Source organism: Ambystoma mexicanum, chromosome 4p (genome assembly GCF_040938575.1).
Source record: "Ambystoma mexicanum isolate Mex_15411 chromosome 4p, UKY_AmexF1_1, whole genome shotgun sequence".
NCBI lineage: Eukaryota > Metazoa > Chordata > Amphibia > Caudata > Ambystomatidae > Ambystoma > Ambystoma mexicanum.
In genome coordinates, this window is record NC_090927.1 from 38557488 (window position 1) to 38582321 (window position 24834).

Here is a 24834-nt window from a genome sequence, read left to right on the forward strand (position 1 = left end):
AGCACTAGGGTACGAATTCCATCTAGTATCCTACCCCTTTGACCTCCAATTGCCCAGGACAATAGTTTGCTGCAACTCCCATACGCACAACAACATCAGTGCCATGGTTGGGAGATGACCAAGCGGTAAGGGAGGCAAAGGTGGCCGACCTTCAAAAGGTGGGCGTGGTGGGTGCGGTAGGGGACGTGGCCGGGATTTGCAGGGTGCCCCTATACCCCCATGTGTGGAGGAAAAATCAGGGACACCCAGGCCCCCCCCCATGGTTGAGGGAAACGTGGCTGACACCATCCCAGCTCAGCCCCTGTTGGACCAGCCCATTGTGGCACCTGACCTGGCACAGGATGACTCACTGGCTGACTTCCAGGTCAGCAAGTCTAGCCCACGTGTGGCGGTGCAAGTTGTTGTCACCAAGCCATGTGGATCTGGGGCAGCTATGTCATCTGCTGCCCCAAGTATACAGGGTGGGGAGGCTGCAGGGGCAGCTGCAGCTCCATCCGCCCCAGCTCTGACTCTCCCAGCCAGGACAGTGTCAGTCCCGGTCCATCAAACTGACGTTCCCCCTGCCAACAACACCTTGCAACCAATGCCTGCACCAAGACTTATGGTCATTGTGCATTCCCACACTCCTACTAACCAGTCCACCGGTGCTTCTGCCCCTACTAACCAGAGCGGCGTAAGCCACTCTGGCTCCGCTCCACCTTCAAAAAAGAGGAAGAAGGGTGCTCTGGCACCACAGGCTGAGACCCCAGACACGGCTACACACTCCGGTACCTCAAAGAAGCCTAGCTTTAATGACCCCGAACTTGATGCACTTGTGACCTATGTGTCAGCACATAGCCGCGAAATGTTGGTGACTGCAGGGTGCAAGACCACACCTGGTCAACGTAGGGCACACTGGCAGACCATCGCGGACCGCATAAGTGTCCTTGGATTTGTGAGTCGCACAGCTGATGATTGCTACAAGCGGTGGAATGACCTGATACGCAGAGCAAAGAACAAGCTGGCCTCAAATCATGCCGCTACTCTGGTGACTGGCGGTGGGTCTCCACAAGAGGGCAACAAACTCACTGAACAGAAGTCTGTTGCTGGGGCCTTCGTCACAGAGGAACAGATCCAAGGTGTGGGAGAACTACCTGATTATGAAGCATTGTCCGGTGAGTGCCCATGCATGTGTGTGTAATGCATGTGTATGTTGTTTGGGTGACGGGTTCTGATTGAGTGCCAGGTGAGGGTGTGTGTGCCTGAGTGGTATGGGTCACCCATGTGCTTCATCCAAAACATTCAGCGGCCTTGGATTTGGGTGTGACAGTATCCCTTCTGCCCACAGTAGTAATTTAGCGCAACATTACGGCAGTTGCCCTTGAAGTGGCATCTTGCAACAACATTTTTGTATTTTTCAGTGTTCGTTCAGGCTGATTGTTTCAATTCTCCCACTTTTGCTACGCATTCCTCAGCCCTATTGTCACATTTGTGACATGCTTCTGTCATTGATGAACCCCACATTGGCCCACATGTGTTACCTTGTTATGTGAATGATTTGACCATTCAGGCTGATTGTGTATTGGCCTGATCACATGAATTATTGTGGCCTGTTTGAATGTGGAACATGATAGTTGTTTCCTGCCATGTTGAAGTGCACAACCATTGATGTGTACATCGGCCTGCAATCACTGTATTTTTGTACACTGTATGTGTTGCAGTGTGTGGCACATGCCTATTTTGTCACACTAGGTAACATTTTTCATCTCATCATGTCCATCTCACATGGATGGCTGACAGTATTCATTCACTGACATATGGATGTACTTGTGGAATGTACCATGGCTATGGTACATGCCATCTGTGTGATGGCATGTGTCATGTATGTGTATTGGACATGCCACTCACAGGCCAATGTGTGATGGCAGTGCTACCCAGCATGCAGCAAATGTGTTGCTCTTCCATCTTGGTGTCATCAGCGTCTTCCTTTTGCCTCCCCTTCCAATTCAGTGACAGTGCATGTATGGGAGGGTTATAGTCATGTGGGACATGTGTAAATCATGTACTGGTTCTGTAGCTTGTCAGGCCTATTTGTGTGCTATGGTGCTAATGCCTGTTTCCATTTTTTGTCTTTCATGTTTTTGCAAGGGATGACGCACTTGATGCTGTCGAGGTTGAGGAGATGGTGCAGACCCAGGAGGGATCTCAGGCACGACCGGGCACCAGTGGGGGATGCGGTGTGGTGGTGGGTGAGAGCCCAATCTTGCTGCAGACCATTCTGTCCAGGGGTGTCTCTGAGTGCACCTCCCCAAACCTCTATTCAGGTGCTGATTCGGATGATGAGACCTATGTGCTGTCGCATGTAAGTGTTTCTGGCAGGGATTCTGTTCTGTCCAACCCACCTGCACCAGGGGTAGAACCCTCTATGAGGATGTCAGTGTTGGTAAGTCCGCCTTTGGCGGTTACTGATGCAGGGTCACACTCCACAACATCTGATCCTGTTCCTGGGCCAGCAGATCAGAGGGGGAATGCAGTCCTGCAGCCTCAGGCAGTGCCAACACAGCAAGGCGCAGATCGCCTTGCCCCAAACAGGTGTGGTGCCCGCCGACGTGGTGGCCATACGCCACCAGGCAATACCGCATGGGAACAATCCATGTGCGGTATGGCAACCCAACAGGCAGCATCAGTTGAGATGATGGCTCAAGCAATGGAGAGGGTGGCCACTTCCATTTTCCCCCCTGAAAGGCAGATGGAGCAACTACAGCAGGCAACAGACTCCATTTGCCAATCACACAGGGAGGACATGTTGGCGTCCAACAGGGACAGACGGGCGGCACTGGAGACTCTATGCCAATCGATATCTATAGAGTCCCAGGGCCACAGGGAAGCCCTGAGAGTAGAACTCCATCACCTCAGGGAGACTCTTGTTGACCTTGAGGCTTCCACTAACTTGAGGACAGAACAGCAGCTGGAGCGACTCACACGTTCGCTCTCAGCTGAGATGCAAGAAACTCGGGAGGAGATCTGGGCATCACGTCACGTGGTGCATGGGGATCTCCGCACTATAATCCTCCAGAACGAGACCTTCCACACCCGCATGCTTGCTGCGATGGAGGACCATACCAGGGCTTTGCGTGGGCTGCCTCCCATAGCACCACCACCTCCTGTGGCAGCAGCAGAGGGTGATGAGAGCGACAGCAGCAGCTCTCCCACACTGGGATAGCCGTGCAGGCCATGAGCCCATGGAGGTGTTTATTTTCCCAACATCCACACAGGTGGCTGTTGGTGCGCACCCTCTCCTGGGACCTCCTGGGTGGCCTCCACCCCCCCAGCCCCCACATGGCCATTTTTGATTTTTGATTTTTTTTTTTACAGTGTGTTGCCTTGTGTGGCTCCCGTGGGCATCCACTGTATTCCCGCTGGGCACATGCAGGTTTGTCCTGAGTTTGGGTTAGATGCTTGGGTTCGTGAGACACACACCCCTCCTGCTTCCCGTTTCCATGGGCTTGCAAAGGGTGTGCCCAAGTGACAGTGACTTAAACAGTGACGTTGGACTCCCATGAGCTGTGTGGGCAGTCTGTAGTCAATACTGTGTATACATTCCTAGTGGATATTGTTGTTGTATTGTACACTACATGGTGTATTGATATGTGCTTGTGCATCCATGTCTTCCTCCTAATTTGCAGGTTCATTCCTCATGTCTTCACAAGGCTGTCTACTTTGGAGATGGAGTTCATGTTGTAATAGTGCACTTACACATTTGCGTGGCAGCAGCACTGTACAGTTGGAAGTGGTCGATGTGCTGGCATAATCAGGTTGTAAGACTACCACTACTTTAACTTAGTACTGTCATGTTTATGCTATGTTTGAGGTTGTTTAGCTGCATTGTATTGTTGGTAAGTATTTGGTCATGTGTGTTGTTAGTTCTACATTACTGGGAGCATATTGTGTGTGGCCAGTTTCTATTAGGGACACTGTACTTTGTGACACTTGTGTCATGTTTTGGGGATTGCTTTGTTTGCTCTCACACAGCATGACATGCCATAGCCAGAGCTCGGAACTACTGCAGGAGCAGTGGTTCACAGCACCATCCGGAGGCAAGGCAGCCCCACATCAAGGTATGCTGCAGACCCCACTTTTAGCACTGCATCCATAGATTTGGCTATTCTTAGCGCACTAAGCGCGGTAGCCCCCGAAATTCGCACAACATAGTGTGCTTTCACTATTATGTGCTTTTAATGCACCTGAGCTGCGCTGCCCCAGTGAATTGCAGAAACTCCAACAAATCGCCATTGTAACACAAAAGGTGTGTGTTTTCAAAGAGGGCCGCCCGTGTTACTCTCCTGGCCTTCCTTGCTCAGCCTCCCCACCAGAGAGATGCCTGGTGTTGATTGGGCCTTGGACTCGCCTCCTCAGCCTATGGGAAACCGGCAGGCGTAAGCCGGCCCTTCCTGGAAAGGCCCTGAGGGCAAGGCCAACAACTGTCCAGAGTCTGTCCTGAGCTGATCAGAGCCCAGGGCCACTCCCCCTGCCTGTCTCCTATGAGGTGTGAGTAATCTTGTCTTACCTACCTTCCACTTCAGCATTTTAAATCGACTGCTTTTTGGCCCTATCTGCAAAAATCGAACCTAGGTATACCTGAACTATGCATTTGAACTTGTGCCCTCCTGCAGTGATTTATGTTGCACCCTATGGTCGCTAATGGACTACATTTGATTTATGTTGCACCCTATGGTCGCTAATGGACTACATTTGATTTATGTTGCACCCTATGGTCGCTAACAGATCACCTATCTAGACCCTCTATTCGCATGCCAGCTGTTAACAACTCGCAAGTCATGTATTCTAATCATCATAGTGAATCTTGAATCTAGGCGAACCTATCTGTACGATACACATTTAGACTTCGAGAATACTAAAACTTCTAACTACCACAAGATAACCGGCTAACTAACACTGTTATGACACCCTTTACGCCCAACACATCCATTGGCTATCTAGCCATACTCTCTACACTTTCTGCCTTAGTTTTTACAACAGCTCCTCGCCATATTCTGACTACAGAAAGGCAACCTATCAGAAAGATGTACACACAGCCACCACCTAAACAGACTGCTCCCCTGACCTGGACCCAGCTGAATCAGGCTTGTCCAACTGGACTAAGGAACTCTAGACTAGGTACTAGACTACCCAAACAGCCTGCGCCCCTAGCCCAGACCCAACTGAGACAGGCTGATCGTACCGCACTAAGGAATTCTAGACTAGGCACTAGACTACCTAAACTGCCGACGCCCCTCTCCCAGGCCCTACAGAGCCAAGCCTACCCCACCGAACTACGAAACCTCAGACTAGGCTACAGACTTCCCAAACCACCTAGCACTCACATACCCCTTAGCCACGCCAAGAAGGAGCTCAAACATACCAGCCGAATCAGGCACACAAGGAAACATAGCTGCAATCTAACCCTTTGTACCAATTCCTCTGAAACTCTGCCTAATAAGGTCCACACTAGCAATAACATGCAAATAACTCAAAACCTCAAGGGTGGTCTTATCAACGCCAGATCCATAATAGCTCACGCCTCGGAAATTGCTGATATCATCACCTGTAACCAACTTGACTTCCTAGTAGTTACCGAAACATGGCTTCACAAAGCCGCTGGCCCTGCCCTCATGATAGCCATACCCCCTAACTTCACCATCTTCAGAGAAGACAGGGAAACTTCCAAAGGAGGAGGCATAGCTTTTATTTGTAGAGCCAATCTCACTATCAAAGAAATAGACAGCCTCACTATGCCGTCAGCTGAACTACTCTCCCTTAAACTAGAAATCTCGGCCACACGTACTATCACAATACACCTGATCTACAGACCCCCCAGTCTACTAGGCACCTTTGAAGAGGACTTAACCACCCTACTAAATACGAATGCCAAACCGGGAACTCAAATCTTCCTATTAGGAGATCTCAATTTAGGCTACAAAGACCCAAAAGACTCTAATGCCTCCACTATAGCTAACACTATTGAGGAGGTAGGCCTCACTATTCAAAATAACGGCCCCACTCATTCTAAAGGTCGCACACTGGACTGGGTCGCAGACATCAATTGCACCTCCCTCATAACGGAAATTGAACCCTGTATCTGGACTGATCACCATCTGATCTCCCTGACTATCTCGGACCTCCCACAACCTAAATCTACCAAACCTCATGCTCCATCTGCCCTCACCCGTTGCAAAAAAAATATAACACTTGCTAACATTCTCCCCTTGCTCCAACCCATCACTAATGACTCCAGCCAGCTCTCTAACCCTAACGATCTAGTTGACCTGTACAGTAACACCGTCAACACAGCGATCGACGCCATTGCGCCGCTGAAACCCACTAAATCAAAACCCATTGCTCATCTGAACACGTGGTTCACACCCGCGCTAAAAGCCTTACGCAAAGAGAAACGACATGCAGAAGCCTGCTGGAGAAAAAACCCCTCCTCTCACAACAAAGATCTTCTCACTGCCCTCTCTAACAGCTACAAAAAATAAATCATTCAGGCTAAAAAAGAGACCTTCAATGACAGAATCAAAAAAGCCAATTCGAACACCAGGGAAATCTTCTCCATTCTGAGAGAATTAGAATCCCCAATTGCACCCATAGACTCTTGCATCAAAGACAAAGTCTGGTGCACTAACATTCAAAAAGCCCTATGCAACAAAATCACAATGCTACAAGACAAAATACGAGCTAAAAAATCTGCCCTCCACAACATCGCCCTCTCCAGGCAAGAAACCATCCTCCAGGAACTTGCCACTAACCAAATGAAACCCCCTAACCAATTTAGCTTTAGAGCCATCTCCACTGCAGAAACTAAAAACATCATCTTGTCCTTGAAACCATCCCGATGCCTCAGGGATACCTGTCCAGCCCCAATTATCAAAGAGACTGCTCATGAACTAGCCCCCTTCGTCACATCATTCATTAACTCCTCATTTAAATCATGCTCTGTGCCAACAAACCTTAAAGACGCATGGATACTACCTCTACTAAAAAAAGCTAACCTGGACCCCAATGTCCCAACTAATTATAGGCCAATAACAACAGTCCCGTTCCTCCTTAAAATCTTAGATAAAGCCGCCTACCTTCAGATCCAAGATTATCTGGAGAGCAACAATCTACTAGGGTCAAGACAATCTGGATTTAGACCTAGACATGGAACCGAAATGGCCCTCCTTGATCTTAAAAACCAGCTAGACGAGCGTAAAGACAGAGGAGATGTGTCTGTTCTCCTACTTCTAGACCTATCAGCTGCTTTCGACCTGGTAGATCACAAGGTACTGTGCAATCACCTCAAATCGGCAGCCAACTTCTCCACAAAAGCCACGGCATGGATAAATGAATTCCTGAACCAGAGAACCATAAGAGTCTTCTCTCCTTCATCAGCAGCGGATCCAGTCCCCATCACTTGCGGAGTCCCTCAAGGTTCATGTGTTTCCCCCACGCTATACAATATTTTCACAACGCCTCTCTTTGATATATTGGATAAGGTAGGGGTCTCATATACCAATTACGCAGATGATACCCAAATCCTCATCCCAATCCAAGGCGACTATGAAAAAGACACCAGACTCATAAACAAAATGTACCAAATCATCCAAACCTGGATGGCCACTCATGGCTTATGTCTTAACGACGATAAGACAGAGCTCCTAATCATTGGTTCTACCGATAAACTGAACAAACTACCCCAGCTTTACAATTCCATCACGATCGATGACATCAAAATAAAGGTAGCCAAAGAAGTAAAAACCTTAGGTTTCTACCTAGACTCGGCCCTCACCCACGACAAGCAAGTAAATGCTACAGCCTCAGCAACCAGCTATACCTGCACACTTATCCATGCCTGCAAACCATACCTTTTGACAGCTAGCTGCACCACCATTGCGCAAGCTCTCATCCTCTCCAAATTAGATTACTGTAATACACTGTACCTAGGCACCAGCAAACATAACACTAACAAACTCCTAACCCTGCAGAACAATGCCCTCAGAACAGCCCTAGGCATACCCAAAGGACAACACATATCTACCCACAGAAGAGCCGTCAACTGGCTGGCCATTAATGACCGTATCAACCTCAAAACCCTGAACATTACACATAACTGTCTGAACAATAAAGCTCCTGCATACCTGTGAGAAAAATTCACCAAGCACACATCTGAACGTCCCATCAGAAAGGCCCTCTCAAATAGCATCAAAGTCCCTAACTTTAAACTAAAAAGAACCGGTGGGTCCAGCTTCCTGGTTCAAGCAGCGCAGCTCTGGAACTCCATCCCAGATACGCTTAGAGCCACCCCCTCCTTCCATGTGTTCAAAGCTAACGCTAAACTCTGGCTTAAAAATAACGACCGCTAAACGCCCCAACTATACCAAAAACTTTGTATCTCATAGCAAACATTGTAACTGTAATTTAGCTATACTGTAAGTCATCCGACAGTGCTACACAAAAGATTAAGATAAATGTAATATATCTCTCTTGTAAGTAAATATGCCTTGTAAGTAATGCTCGACATATGAGCCTGTAATATATGATACTGTAACTTAAGAAATGTAATGGAACTGTAATATATGTATGTAACCTAAGAAATGTAACGGAGTCATGCACCTGTAACCTAAGATGTATTTCACTGCAAGCGCCCAGTTGCTCAACGGCCAGGCGCGCTCAATAAATAAATAAACAAACAAACAAACAAACAAACATAGTGTGTTGGGTGGCGGTGCTGAGGAGGGATTGGGTGACATGGCACTGTTGTCATGTTGTATTTTGCAAGAGGGTAATGAATTTAGCAGCATAGAAGTGTGTCTTTTGATGACACAGCATTGGTGGTGTTTGTGTAGGTAGGGATGCACACAATGTAACACTTGCATGTGACCAATCTCAGGCTGGTATGGTTCTGACAGTTGACTGTCGCTTATGTCATCATCATTGATTGTCAGATGGTATGTGCCAGGGCTGTGTGCACTCTACAGGGGTGTGATTTTAGGTGAAGTAATTTTCCAACAGCTGCGTACGGGCTGCCTCACCCCGTGCCCTTTCCCCTCCCATGCGCAGCGGCCGTGCATGTGGTTGGAGATGTGGGGGCACCACCATGTCCATGGGCAGGCCCTGGCGCGTTGCAACGTTGTGCAGGACACATGCTGCCACTATGATCCTGCACACTACTGGGGGAGCGTATAACAGCTGCCCGCCAGAACGGTCAAGGGAGCGAAAGTGTGACTTGAGCACTCCGAATGTGCGCTCCACTATGCCCCGGGTTGCAATGTGGGCTCTGTTGTGTCTTACCTCGGGTGGCGTGGTGAGGTTCCGAATTGGTGTCATCATGTGGGTGCTCAGAGTGTAGGCACTGTCCCCTGGGGAGGTGGTGATGGGTATCATTAGTGGGGTTGTGAAATTACTCAGTATCTGACATGCATGTATGTGCTGTGGCATTTATACTTACCGAGCAGCCATGTATCGCCATGCCGCCCAGCTTCTAGGTCCCGGTTTAGGGTTGACATTCTGTAAATAAAACTGTCGTGGGTGGAACATGGATAGTTGGCATATACTGAGGTGATGATTCCCTTGGCATCACATACTACCTGGACGTTGATGGAATGCCAGTGCTTGCGGTTTCTATAGATGTGCTCAGATGCTCTGGGGGGACGTGGAGCCACATGGGTGCAATCAATGGCACCTAGCACTTTGCGGAATTGTGCCACCCCGTAGAAATCCAGGACGGCAGCCTGCCTTTCTGCAGGTGTTCTGGGCAGGTATATGTGCCTGCGGACTGATGGGCGTGCAGTCATGATGGCCAAGACCTGGTGTAGGCAGCGTGACTGTGTGGCCTGTGACACCCCCCCACCATAGCACTTGTCCACTGAAATGATCCAGTGGCCAAGAAGTGCAGTACATTGAGGACCTTCTCCAGTGGGCTGAGTGCTTGGGAGCACAGGGTGGGTGATGTGAGGTCATCCTCCCACTCACCAGGTCGAGTATTATGTGAGGTGGAAACCTGTACCTCCCATACACCTGGTCCTCAGGCATCCCAAAAAGGCTGGTTCTAGGTGTAAAAATTCTGGGCCTGACTATCCTCCTCCTCCTCCTGCGGTATCACACGACCACTGCTGCTAGGAACGGAATATTCATCCTGGTGTCTGAGCTTGTTTGTTGTTTGCCCGCACTTTTATGCTGCGTGGGTCCACTTACGCCTGCTTTCTGCTGGCGTACGTGTTTCCGGATTAGCGCGTCTTTTTTGGCGCACGCGTTAGCCCCGTTAGATTCCATGAATATGTGTTTGAATGTGCGTGTGGGCGTTCCGCGAATTTGCCTCCTGTACTTCCCTGTGACGCCCACATTTTCATGAGTTGTTCCCCATTCCGCGTGTCACGCCCCCTGTTCCTCCTACTTTTGTTGTGTGTGCCGCGCTATGTGCGATTTCGCTGTGCGCGTAGCGCACGCTGTTTGGAGACGTGAGCGCCAGCGTGCGCCACGCAGAATTTTGGCGCACATCCTGGGATTTCCACGCGCACTCACTTCCATGAATCGCTGTGCGCAGGTGAGGTGAGGATTTGGACAGAGGGAGCAAAGTTGTAAGCCTCCCAAAAAGTGCTCTTCCTATGGGATTAGCAACTTAACCATAACTACACAGCCACTAGTGTGGCTGTGTAATATATATGTTCAGTAAAACAACTTTGTTAAAGGGACGTTATGGTTCCAAGTAAAACCGAAAAACCCCTGAAATTCCCCAGTTATGGTAAGCTAAACAACCATAACTCGTGCCACCACCATGCATTGCTAAGACTAACACTCAGACATCAAAGATGACATCACACAAGTTTTTTCACTGAATTTCATAGGTTTTTAGTAGCGCAACTTGACCATAACGTCCCTTTAACAAAGTTTTTTTACTGAATTTCATAGGTTTTTAGTAACACAACTTAACCATAACGTCCCTTTAACAAAGTTTTTTTTACTGAATATACATATACATAGTGTGAATTTGATAGATGTTTACTAGGATTCCCTTACTTTATATACATGTAACATAGAACATGCCGAACCCCCTGCTAGTGATTTTAATGTCTGTGGACTTTGCATATGTCCCCTGACGGATAGAGACACTTCTCTATATAAGCAAATTAATAATCATTACCTTATGTGTACTTAACATATATATATTTTTTAACAGACCATACAAACAGTGAAAATAATATAGCAAAAGAGACATTAGAAAATGCTCTGCAGCGCATTGGAACAAGAAATGGATATGCTTATGGAAAATTTCAATCTTTTAAAACATTTTGTGGAGGACCACATAAAAGAAAAAATTAAATATCATTGTCCCACATGTTCCTGTTCCCCCGCTCTATTTCCCAGTCAACTATCCCCAAACCCTCAACACCAAGAAAAACATTTTGATGAGACTTCCATCCCTTCATCCCCTCCCATCCAGCCTCTCCAAACCCCTAATTCCCCTGTATGTGTGTCAGTTTCTGCTTCCCCCTCTCTTTCATACATTTTATATCTGTATATAATAAAAAAATGTTATGTGTGTTTTAATTCAGTCCTTTGTGTCTTATTTTTTTAAAAGAGCCAGTTGGGGTGTCCAAGGACAGCGCGGGTGTCCGGAATGTCCGCAATGAACCAAAATGGAGGTGTCCTAAGGACACTATACCTGTCTGTACTGTCCGCAAGCGAGATGGAACTGTTCTTTGAACACACCCGGTGTCCGGAATGTCCGCAATTAACCAAAGTGGAGGTGTCCTAAAGACATTATACCTGTCCATACTGTCTGCAAGCACGATGGAACTGTTCTTAGAACACACTCGGTGTCCGGAATGTCCGCAATTAACCAAAATGGAGGTGTCCTAATGACACTATACCTGTTTGTACTGTCCGCAAGCAACATGGAACTGTTCTTAGAACACACTCGGTGTCCGGAATGTCCGCAATTAACCAAAATGGGGGTGTCCTAGGAACACTATACCTGTCCTGTCCGTGCGCACCACACCCATAGGTCCTACGAACATTGCACCTGTCTGTAACTGTCCGTCTCACGTATGTCGCACTTTTAATTAGTTTGAGGACCCAAACACTGTCCGTAGAACACCCGCGAGCATGCGCATGACCGTTCCTATGCATTTGGTGTCCTGCGGACACCCGTCCCATTCGCGGACGTGTTCGTAACGTCATCATGTGACCGCACCCACACTGAGCATGTGTCCTAATTTGTGGACACTATCCGGGTCCCCGAACATTTTAAAAGTACTTTTTTGGCCAATCCAAAGTATTGTATAGTACAAATTCACCATTGCACATGTCCCAGACATGGTCCCTGGTGCTCTACATACTTTGGGAACTTCTTGAGCCTTTTTGGGGTGTTCAGGCTGTCCGCGGACAGCATGGCTGTCCGCGAAGCGCACACCAGCACCCCTATAACAGGCCACAACACAGAGCTGATCCTCATTCTATCTTTCTACTATTGAAGATTGACCTGCTTTCCTGCCTTTGCTTGTCTTGCTGCAATTGCCTCATCAAACCTGATGGCATCCTTGGCTGCTGCTGCACCTGTTGGTGCTACTTCTGACTCAGCAGCACCCCCAACCCCTCCACCACCACCACCTCCACAAGGGCCTCCAGAGGGGAACAGGTGTGAGGATGTAGAGGAGTTGGATGACGAGGATGAAGAGGATGAGGTAGTGGCAGTCCCTACTACCAGCACTCGCCGTGAGTCTTGGGTGTGGCGGTTGTTAACCATTCATGGTGGAGTGCCAAAAGCACGTGTGAATAAGGTCACCTGCAACCAGTGCAAAATGGTGCTGAGTCGTGGGAGGCCTGGTTCGTACAGCTTTGGTACGACATCAATGAAGCAACACCTAAGGTCATTCCACGGTGGGGCTTTTCGCAAGGTTTTACCTTGTGATAAATGTAGTAGGTTGAGTTCCTCTACAACATCCTTCGTTTCTGCTCCTGTCACCACAAGAGACACTCCTGTGGGATAGCGCATCCCTCCAGCTGCCTCACAGGCCATTCATGATGCTGTTGACCCTTACCTTTTGAGGGTCACAATATTGTGTATGTACTGCGACGCAGTACTCTGCAGGGGGGAGAATCTTCAGAGTGCTTTCGAGACTGCGGTCAAGGAGCATGAGAAGGCCTGCTACCTACCTAAATAAGGCCGACCCTACATCTTCATCCCTCCAGCTGCCTTTTCTTATCCTTGTGGTTGGTGTCCCTTCCTTACCCTCCTTTCCTTGTGTGTCGTGTGTAAAAAAACAAAGAAAACAACAAAAAACAAAAAAAGGTTCTAAAATGTTGGGGTGCTGCCCTATCAAAACCATTGCACTTTTCTCTTGGAGGAAGTGGTGGCTCTGAAAAGAGCCTTTTGGTGGTGTTTTTTTGTGTTTCAAAAACTGCAAATGATTAACACCTACTGCAAAATGTATTAATGTAATTACAAAAAAGGTTGCAATGCATTTTGTACATTTCGCAGAAAAATCTGATTGCCAGCATGAGTAAGATGGACTCCATCCCTGCGAAAAATGTTTGTGCTATGAAACATAATATTTTCATTGTGAAAAGAGGACATGCCAACATCTCTTGAAAAGGAACAAACAGCCTTATTGACATTGCGTCTCGCTTTCTCCATTTGTGGACCAAATGAAGAAGAACGCAGCCAAATTTATCTCTGCGCAATACGAGAAAACATGTCCATGACCTTCCCAAGTCCTTCTTTCATTGCAAATTTCAAAGAAATTCCAGACACATGTCCTAAACTGTTACCTCCATAATGAATTATAATTATGTCTGGATGATGCTGTGTCTCCAAAGTAGCACAGAGAGGTACCAAGTCCAGCCACTTCATTCCACACACTCCATGCCAGTGAACTTCCACATCAGGGAATCCAAGATCTGCAGCTACTCCACAGCGTTCTGCATGCACTTACAACCAATGTATCCATGAGTCTCCCAAAATCCAGATAATCTGTTTTCTAAAACACACAGCCATAGCTATCTGTTCTTCTCTCAGGAAAAAGACTTTCTGACAAACTCTCACCTTACACAACACACCCAGTAAACTTTATTGACCAATCCCTTGCTCTACTCTTTCTCATTTGCATGCCTCTCCACCCCAAAATCCCTGTATGTAATAGGCGGTGTCCGCTGATTACCGCCATGTCCGCGGACATATCGAAAATCTGAGCGTGGTGAATTTAAATTTAAATAATGTGGCCCATTTCCCCTTTGAGGTTGGCTCTGACAGACATCTGTTATTTTGGATTTTATTTTCATTTTTTTTTCTTACTTTACTCCTAAAATCTTCACATAGCCTTCTCCAAAGCAACCCTTACATTTCAAAACAGCATGGCATTTCCCATAAAAGATAAAGAAATGCCATCTTCTTTAAAATAAACAGCATTACTGGAATCAATATTCTCATTATTACAGAAGAACATACCAGTTCTAAGCATGAAAGCACACATGCCTCGTTTGATTGCACGCATAGCAATGTTTTGCTGAGGACAGAAAACAGAACTATTGTCCCATATTGCCCTAGGTGCTAATCCAGAAAAAATAACTTTGCAATTTAGAAGGATGTTCATTACTGCTTGAACCAAGTGTTCCAAATCTGCCAACAAAGTAGGGGCACTGACATAGCCCAAATGCAAAGCACCACAGTGCAAAACTACCACATGGGGACTGTTCATCCTGCCCATATCTTCACAAACATGTACAATTCCCTGTACATTGCAATCAGGTACAGTGCTCCACACCACCTCCACTCCTTTAACATCAAAATTGTTTGCCACATGCCTGCATTGAGCATGCTGCTATAAACCATGCACAAACATATCTCCAACCACCAACACCCTGAATTTCTCTTCTCCACCTCCGCCATCCTCACTTCACACAGCTGCTTTCAACACAAATCCACAACCTCAACACCTGTAGGCTAATCCCTACAGTCCCCTTTCCATGCTGGATTTGCTGGAAAACCCCTGGATGTGGCATACCCTGACCGCGGACAGCCGCAGTGTTTGCGGAGCGCGTAACTCATAGGCAGCCCTTCTACCATTTCCACTTCACTCTCTGTGCCATTCCCTCATTGGATACAGCTAAGCAGTCACACAACCATCCACCAATCACATCCAAGACCCCAAGACCTCTACATCTAACTCCATCATCATAGTTCAGCACTTCAAATGTACTGTGGATCATATCATTGGAAAGCACCTACTACAAAAACTACTGTACAAGTCTCCGAGAGTTCTACTTGCAGCTGCATGCATATCCACATGCATGAATACAAACTACAGGTATGCATATTTTCTGCACAGTACATGTACAACTCTTATAAATTCATATAAACAGAGTAACTGCCACTTAACCTGTATAACCTATAAAATGAACGTACTATTATTTTTCCCATCTGCTATAATCAACTGTCACTTCCAAACCTGTCTGCTATCTAAACATTTTTTTTACACACACAACTATCTAAAAAATTATAATATTAGAAGATAGAAGAAATAACAACATAATTGTAGAAAAACACTTAGTAGTGTATTATAAAATTACACACAGCCAGGATAAGGTCATGCATCTTTATGCACTCACACAGATAGACACTATCATTGAAAAGCTCCCAGCTGAAATAACACCACTGCCTGCAAATCACATCCTTCTGCTTTATTACCCACACCTTCACACATGCATACATTCCATGCTTTTCTATACAGTTTCTGCCATTTACCTTATAACAATTGCAAAATAAGTATATTATTATTTCTTCTATCTCCTAACATGCAATAACACAACCTTAAGAAACCAAGTGAGTTTCATACACTTAGTATTCTATTCATTTGCAAAGCATGTTGAACTAACATATTATAAGTAAAATAAAAAGGCTGCACATAGTCAAAGGAAACTGCATGCACACACTATGTTCAGTTATCAAACAACAATACTACTACAATTAACATCAGTGCTATAAACACACAAAATTACTAACTTCTTTCTTTTACAATTGCAGTGAATACCACTCTCCTGAAAAGCAGCAGTTGTACAAACAACAACTCAGAAGAAACCAGTTCATTCCAAACAAAAAAGTAAGTACAATACTACCATAACATTCTTAGTGTTACACACACACACTGTGGGGTTGATTCATGGAATTTGCGCACCGAAAAACAGGGATTTGTGCACCATTCTGCCCACAAATCCCCATTTGTTAAACAGGGATTTGCAGGCAGAATGGCACACAAATCCCCGTTTTGTGGCGCATAAAATTCGATAAATCAGCCCCTAGAATATTAGTATTGCAGAATAAAGAACGGTTTTAATTCCATACCATTAGACTTAGTATTAGTGCTTCTCCTCACCACTAGCTTACTTTCCACTGTCATCTGAGCCCCAGTATAGTAACACACAAATACAAGAATAGCCTTCCCAACTAGTTGTAGCTGCCCGATGCTCAATCACACACCACCACATACATCCTTACCATCATACTCAAACACTCATACACACCGAACAAATACATTGCAGAACAGCCCAACGCATACTTTCTTTTTTTTCAAAAGACCCCAAAGAATGCCTACCAAAAAGCAAGTCCGTAGAAAGCAACGCAGAAGTAGAGCAAATGAAAATAAAAGTGTCCAAAATAAGCATCCATCTCTCACAGAATTTCTACAAAAAGTTCAAACAAAAGATCTAATGGAGTCATTAAGCGAAACAAAACAAGCTTCCAGTACAAAAACATTGCCTCCTCTTTCAAAATGTAAAACGAAAGAGAAAGTGATTAACAAGAATTCAGCTACCACTACTGCTAACACTGCTCCTATAAATCTTGATGTAGTGGCAAGTAACCATACCAAAAAAAGTATTTTACAAACATTTTTCCACCACAGAGTCCTTCAGAATCTTATAAAAACAGGAGAGAAATCATGCACAACCCTTAAAACCTACCATAGAAAATTAATCTTAGAAACTCTCATGGACAGTGCAATCCTTCTCAAAAGGAAGTTATTGATTTTAGTGTTCATTAGAATGAAACCACTAACAAAACTAACTACTAAATTAAAAAAAATACTTCTCAATAAACGGAATGTCAACAAAAATAACTTCTTATATATCTGTGGAGGTGAATGGAGTCACACCACGAGAAAAGAACCATATTTCAATGAAGAACCATACAAACAAAAGCAAACAAACACAATTGCCATACATAGCAGTGGATGAGGGTATGAAAAACATAATAATACCATAATGAAACAAGAAACGCTGCTTACAAAAATATCCCCAAAAAACTCAGTATCACCTCTCCATAAAACTGAACCAAAACGTCCAGTGTACAAATTGCTGTACACGTCAATGTGTAACATTGCCAAAAAATCTTTCAAATCTTTATGCCAGTTCCTCAATCAATAGGTAAAAGGCAAAGACAAATTCAAAATGAAAGTTCTACAAAATATGGATACCTGTCCAGCGCGCAAACAAACAGGACTACAAGGACATTCGTTAGCCTGCATTTCAGGACCTTATGGCAAAAGCACCTTCCATCATATTAAAATGATATCAAAACATCATTCAACTATAAGAAATCTAGTCCATAATCTGTACTAAGCTAAAACTCCAGCTTTAGCATTAGACAGTTTAAATAACAATCTTGTACATGGTACAGCCCAAGACCTACTCGAAGAAATAGAGCATATCCAGAGAAAATATTTTGGAAGTGAAAGCCACTTACAAAATGCAATAGCTTTACAACAGACTAGGAACAAATTGCAACCTTCTACTACACACATACAAAAAAGAAATACTAACATTTAAAAGTACATCCGCTGAAGTACCAAACCATGTGTGTGTGTTGCCGCAGAACTGTTTATAAAAGTAGCACAAAAACTGTAGACATAATATACAAAATAGAAGAAAATGAAGATTCCAAATGGCTTGAATTAGCTCTCTACCTTACAGCAGAAAACAAATACGAAATAAATGACCTCTTAATACTTTGCAGTTACTGTACTGCAAAACTTGACAACAACCATACTCCTTCACGTGCTATCACAAATAACTTAGAATTATTCCCACTACCAAAACCCTTGCAACACTCAATTTATATGAGAGCATCATAATTCAAACAGTGCATCCATTTCAAGCAATAATATGCCTTCAACCAAAAACAGCAAAATTACCTCCCTCAGAATTAGTGAAAGGCATTTGTGGCAAAATAGTTTATTTACCATTAGATCTGAAAGAAAATGTACACACTCTAGGAGTGCAAAGTCCAATAAAAAAAAATCTTTGATTGTCTTAGTAAATGGTGTACCTACAAAAGACAAAGAAATTTGGCAACAGCTCGTAGACTTACATAAAGTTAGACAAGCCTTGCAATATCTATAATACAATAATGAATACTACAAAGAAATTAATATTGAAGAAAACCTGAGGGAAACCACTGAAATAATTGAAGAGTCACCAGAAACTGGTCAATTTGAACTTCTAGATCCTGCAACAGTATCCAATATTTTAGACCATTATACAATTCATCCATTACACTCTAAAGATACCATAGATGATGCACTAGAAACATAGCAAATGCGACAAACCAAAGGATCACCAATCAGCATATGGGAAAAAAGTATAGAAGCACATGCTTTTCCTCTACTCTTTCCTACTGGGAATGGAGGAAGGTACGATGATAGACCCACTCAGATAACAGCATCAGAATACAGCTCATTACTAATGTATTCTGAAGATCCCAGATTTAGACAAAATGTGGAATACATATTCCACCTACTCGTTGAAAGTGAACTAGCAGCTCTATGCTACGGAGTTGCACACACATTGAAATCAGGTACGCATTTTCAAAATATGTCAGCTACGCAATTACGTCAAAAAATGCAAGAAAAAGATGAGGTTTTACAATCAAGCATTACAAATCTGTTAGCAAACATGTGTGGTACTAAAGAGTACTGGTTCCGACGTCAAGGAGATGTACGTTGTATGATAAGAAACCTTGGTCCACCCACTTGGTTTGTTACATTAAGTTGTGCAGAATATGCATGGGAATATTTACATGATTTCCTATGCATATCAAACAAAAACAAAACAAACATAGATATACTAACACCTGGAGAACGTTGCTGTCTAGATCCTGTTAATGTTTCATGATATTTCCATCATCGCTTCATTGATATGCTACACTTTATTTGTAATAAAACTGTTCCTCCCCTCAGAGAAGTGCAACACTTCTTTTGGAGAAAAGAATACCAATCCAGAGGAACACCACATATCCATATGCTTTTATGGATTAAAGATGCTCCTAAATTTGGTCAAGACAGTGATGCCACTGTTTTACAGTTCATCGAAAAAATATGTCACTTGTGAAATTCCTTCAGAAACAACAAATAGTGATCTTCATGCACAGATTTTACAACTTCAAAGACACAAATGTGGGAAATATTGTCGTTGCAAATACAAAAACAAAGGGAAATACTACACCAAATGCTGTTTTTGATTCCCTGGACTAGTTACAGCAACAGGTAAAGTGAACAACTTCATGTCTTCAGTTAGACATAGTGTTAAAGGTAAATCACCTAAGAACACATATTACATAAAAAGAACAGAAGAAGCAAAATATATCAATGATTACAATACAATCATTGCCCTCTTATGGAATGCAAACATAGATGTGCAGTACATTGCAGACAATTCCACTGCAGTTGCACGATATGTTACAGACTACTTAACCAAAGCAGAAAAAACAAAGCTTCAAAACCTCTGGATGACCTATCATCGGACAAAACACTGTCTCAGAAATTGTACAGCTTAGGCATAAAAATGCTCTCTCATAGAGAATGTTGCTGCTATGAAGCTGCAGATAATTTAACTTGTACTGCTTTGTATAGAAAATCTGAAAATATAGTATGGCTAAGTCTTGGTCCTGCTAAATCTAGAAATCATACAACGACATAGAAACAATAGCCAAAATTGATCCCAACAGCCAAGACATTTTGAAAAATAATTTACTAGACACAAACTACCCAAAAAGGGGTACCACTTTGGAAACCATGTGTCTATACCACATAGCCCTAAACTTCACATACAAAAATAATATAAAACCAGATGAAAATAAAGTTAGATACAGAGTGACAAATTGTGAAGGCAGCTTAGTGAAACTTACCAAACAAAGCTTGATTAATCATATCAAATTGTCATTAAAAACTCCTCAACATAAAGAACTATATTACATGTCCCTGCTACAACTTCTTTTAAACCATGGCGAACAGAAGAAGAGTTACTAGATATCTATGACTCCTATGAAGACGCTTTCAAAGCAAATGAAAGCACCATAACCAAAGTAAACTTTACACAGCACAAAACAATGCTGCACAATGAACAGCAACACGAAGAAGAACTCCAGGCCCAACTAGATAAGGACACTCCAGACAGTAGTCAATCTTCTGTAACAGGAAGCCAAGAACCACTGGGACAGTCACTAATAACAAATGAGGCAGAATTATCTATGATAGAAGTAGAAAACACCATGGCCCTCATTACGACCCTGGCGGAAATCGAAAAACGATGGCGGAAATGCAATACCGCCATCGAATAGCGCTCGGTGCGACTATGACCCGTCACCGCAAAGTACGAAGCCATTAGCGACACCGTAGTGAACGCCAACGCTAACTGCACCAAGCACGCGCTCGCGCGCCATGCCAAACCGCAAACACCACCATGGTGCAACGGTACGCCAATTCCGACCCTAGCGGACATGCACCTAACGCCATTAGGCATGGTGTAATGTACCATTCCGCCATGGCGAGAAGTACGGCATCGCGAATCAACCGTAAACGGCCCCACTGAGTGCCTGTACACCGCTCCCTGCCCACAAAGTACAACTCCCCGTAGGTGCAATGAAGCCACAATGCAACCATTGAAATGTACAAGTCACCCATGCATGCCAACGAACAAAAGAAACACAACAGGGGCCAATGGGAGCTGCAGGGCACAGATGGCACGAATACAGAAGCCATCCCAATGGACATGACCACAGTCCCCCACCAAGAAACGCACGCAAACACAGGCACCTGTGACCAGCAATATTCCGAAAATCACATCATTCCACCAGTCCACCTGGCTGACCGGCATCTGTTACACAAAACCCAATCCCCCGCCCCTGAGCATGACAACATTCAAACTGTCATATTGGCAGCCCCCATCCCTGACCTCACTGGGCTTCGTAGGCAAACGCGGCCAGTACAGTACCACGCAACTAAACCCCGAAGCCGGAACCCGATGCAGATCTCCTCACAATACATCGCCCCCCAAATTGGCATATGCCACATCACTTGCAAAGAAAAACGCTACACGGGCCAAATCCGAATAGAAATTTAATGCACATCAAAATCACCAAGCCCATACAGCCATCAGGGCATGAACTCCAAAACACCAATCACCATTGTGGGCTGCTTCCGCAAGAAATGACCAGCCACTACCTGTGTGTCGCCCTGTTCCCCCATGGTACACAGAGCCACAATCACGTACGAAAAGGCAACATGGAAGCGCACAGAACCGCAGGCCCGTCCCAATGGGGAGGCACTAGTCCAGCTGAAAGGCCGAAATGTTGCTCCGAGCCACCAGTACTGCGTAACGGCATGTGGCCCATTGGCGATCGTCCCATAAGATCATAATGCTGCTCCACTGATTAACACGAAGCAGCAGGTGTCGGGAGTAAAATCCATCTGCAGGAGTGGCATACAGATGGCAGTGGCAAAAGGGGAGGAGATACCTGTCAACCAAAAGAAAAGAAAAAGAACAGAATGGCCATCAGAACTACATTCCAACTACTCACTTCAATGATCACACGAAATCCACAGCCATATGCATGCTAGCCCAACCAAAAGGATCATCACCACCCCAAAACCACTTGCGACTCATAACCATCTATATCGAGGTGCAAACACCATCACAAACTAGTGTACCTGTGCATGCGTCTGTCAAAACAGATTCCATCAGATGGGAATGTTAACGTGCATGGACACAAGTGTCTGAGGGCGCCTCGAGACAGGGAGGGCTCAACAAGGCCAGATGGACGATGGTCCCACAATGGCAGCCCTGCATCACATAGCGTAGGGGAGGCGGATAGATCCCAAGAAGCCCTCTACATGGCAAACCCTGTATCAAATCACCTGCCCATGCATCCATCCATCATTCCCTCATCCCGGGATCAAAATGCCTGAATAATTACTCACATGACATTAGAAACATCCATTGAGTCCGTGCGTTATGCAGCCTGCTAAATCCACAGTGCCCCAGCCCGTAATTCCAGTGTTGTGAAGTAACATGTTTTTGGGAACGGACGGCCTCATCGCCCACGTAGCTATTGCGCATCCCAAACTATTCATATCAATCATTGCTCCCTCGCCATGGGCCCTGTCTCAAGGACATAGAACAATAGAACGTTACATTTGCAGTCAGACCTGTGGGCATCTCCTCGCCGCTAGCTGGAAACCGAAAGCGCCGCCCCTCGAATTCCTCATTTGCAACATCACGTCGAAAAGGCATCTGTGGCCGTTTGAAATCACTAATTATTCCATCGAGTGCGGCTGTGTGTGAAAATGGCAACTGCCTTCACCCACGAATGGGACGCCCCGCCCGTCGTTGAACCTCGGTGCAGTGATGCATGAGGGTCCACCGTTACTCGAGTACTACGTTCCACTGACCCCTCACAAGTCAGTTCGCGACTGCACAGATAGTATGTGAAACAATGGGACCACAGCAGAATGAACATATCAACCAATCTTACACGGCCATCGGGTACAAATACATGATTGCAATAGCAAGATACAATTCCCCGAATTGCAGCGTTGTGCGCGGGACGTGCTCGGCCAAAGGGGAGAGCAGTTTGCACAGGTGGAATCAATCACCACAGGTGGAGGCCATACAGCCTGAAAACACATAAATTGCACAGCCAGTCTCCTCCCACAACCACACCGAAATGCTACCGGCAGGACTCGCGATGTTGGCCCTGGGGTCCTGATAGCACTGCAAGCGCTCCGACTCCAAGAAGAAGACGAACACCAACTACAACCAGCCGCACGGAGGAGACGCAGGAGGAGGAGGAGGCCAAGGCAGGGCCAGCAAGGGCTGCCAGCACAGCCACTACCACCACGCAGGCAGCCCGCAATCCCACGCCTCCGAGCACATCCGTTCAACCTCACTGATGAGCAGATCCACACCCTCTACCGTCTGGACCGGGACACCATAACCGCCATTGTGGACATGACACAGGCTGACCTTGTCAGCATGATAGATAGCCCAACCGCCATCCCACCCCTACTGAAGGTGGTGTCTGTACTCCACTTCCTGGCCACAGGCACCTACCAGCACACAGTCGGACAGTTGCATGGCATGTCTCAGCCACTGTTCTCACGGACACTATTGCAAGTGCTCGATGCCCTCCTGAAGCACGCAGACGACTACATCTCTCTACCACGCTCGGAGCAGGAAATAACCAACACAAAAGTGGGATTCCATGCACTTGCCGGCATACCGGGTTGCATTGGTGCCATCGACTGCACCCATGTTGAATTGGTCGTCCCACATGCCATGGAGGCCCAGTACCGCAACCGAAAACAATTTCATTCCCTGAATGTACAGATGGTGTGTGACTCCAACAGGATCATTACACATTGTTGTGCCCGATTCCCTGGATCAACCCATGATTCGATGGTCTTGAGGAACTCTACAATACCACGCTACATGGAGCGACACGCAGGGAACAGATCCTGGCTACTCGGTGAGTCTCATTACATGCATGATGATGTGGGGTATGTGAATTGGCATTGACCTGCCAGGAAGGGGGGGGGGGGGGTGTGCGTACGTATCAATGGCATTCCACATCATACGTTTCTCGTCCACATACAGGTGATGCTGGATATCCACTGAAGAGATGGCTCCTCACACCAGTCCGGAACCCACGGGACCAGCATGAGGAGGACTACAACCATGCCCACTCACGTACCCGTGTAGTCATTGAACAGGCATTCGGCCTACTGAAGACCCGTTTCCGCTGCCTCAGCAGGTCTGGCGGGGCACTCCTGTACCGCCATGAGAAGGTTGCAAAGATGGTGATGGCATGTGTCATGCTCCACAACATGTGCGTACGTAGAAATGTGCCCATGCCCCCTGACGCAGAACTGCAAGCACCTGATGATGGTCATGATGAGGGTGGGGATGTGGCAGCACCTCATGGAGTCTGCGAGGCACCGGAGGCCCGTGACATTCGTCAGCATCTCATTGATGTATGCTTCTAGCACTCACGCCTGGTGGCTGATACATGGACACGGGACTCGTGGCACTGCGTGTGTCTGGGACATGCACAATATGGACTGTACGCCTATGATGGCCTAGTACACAAAGATCAATGTCCACACTTCTCATTGGTTGATCGTGCACTTTTTATGGCATATGTGATATCATGTTGAACACCCTATCGACCCGCCACCCAAGTGAGCCCAACACACCCCCTCCACCCTCCTACCTCCCCCCCGAACACCAGTGTCCAAAGATGCTCATTGTAAGTGGGCTGTCGCTATTGCATGCCCCCTCTGCGGGTATCAGGGGCACCCCTGCCTGTGGAGCGCAGGTTCCTCCCAGATCTACGTTGGGGGCTGCCCTGGACGGAACTTGCAACGGATGATGTGTCTGCCTGCTCACGTCCATGCATGTCCCTAAGGGTTTGCGAGAGCTCAGTGAGCACACGGCGCACTGCGGCAAGTTCGGCACATACGTCTTTGGACGTCGCATGCAGTTCCC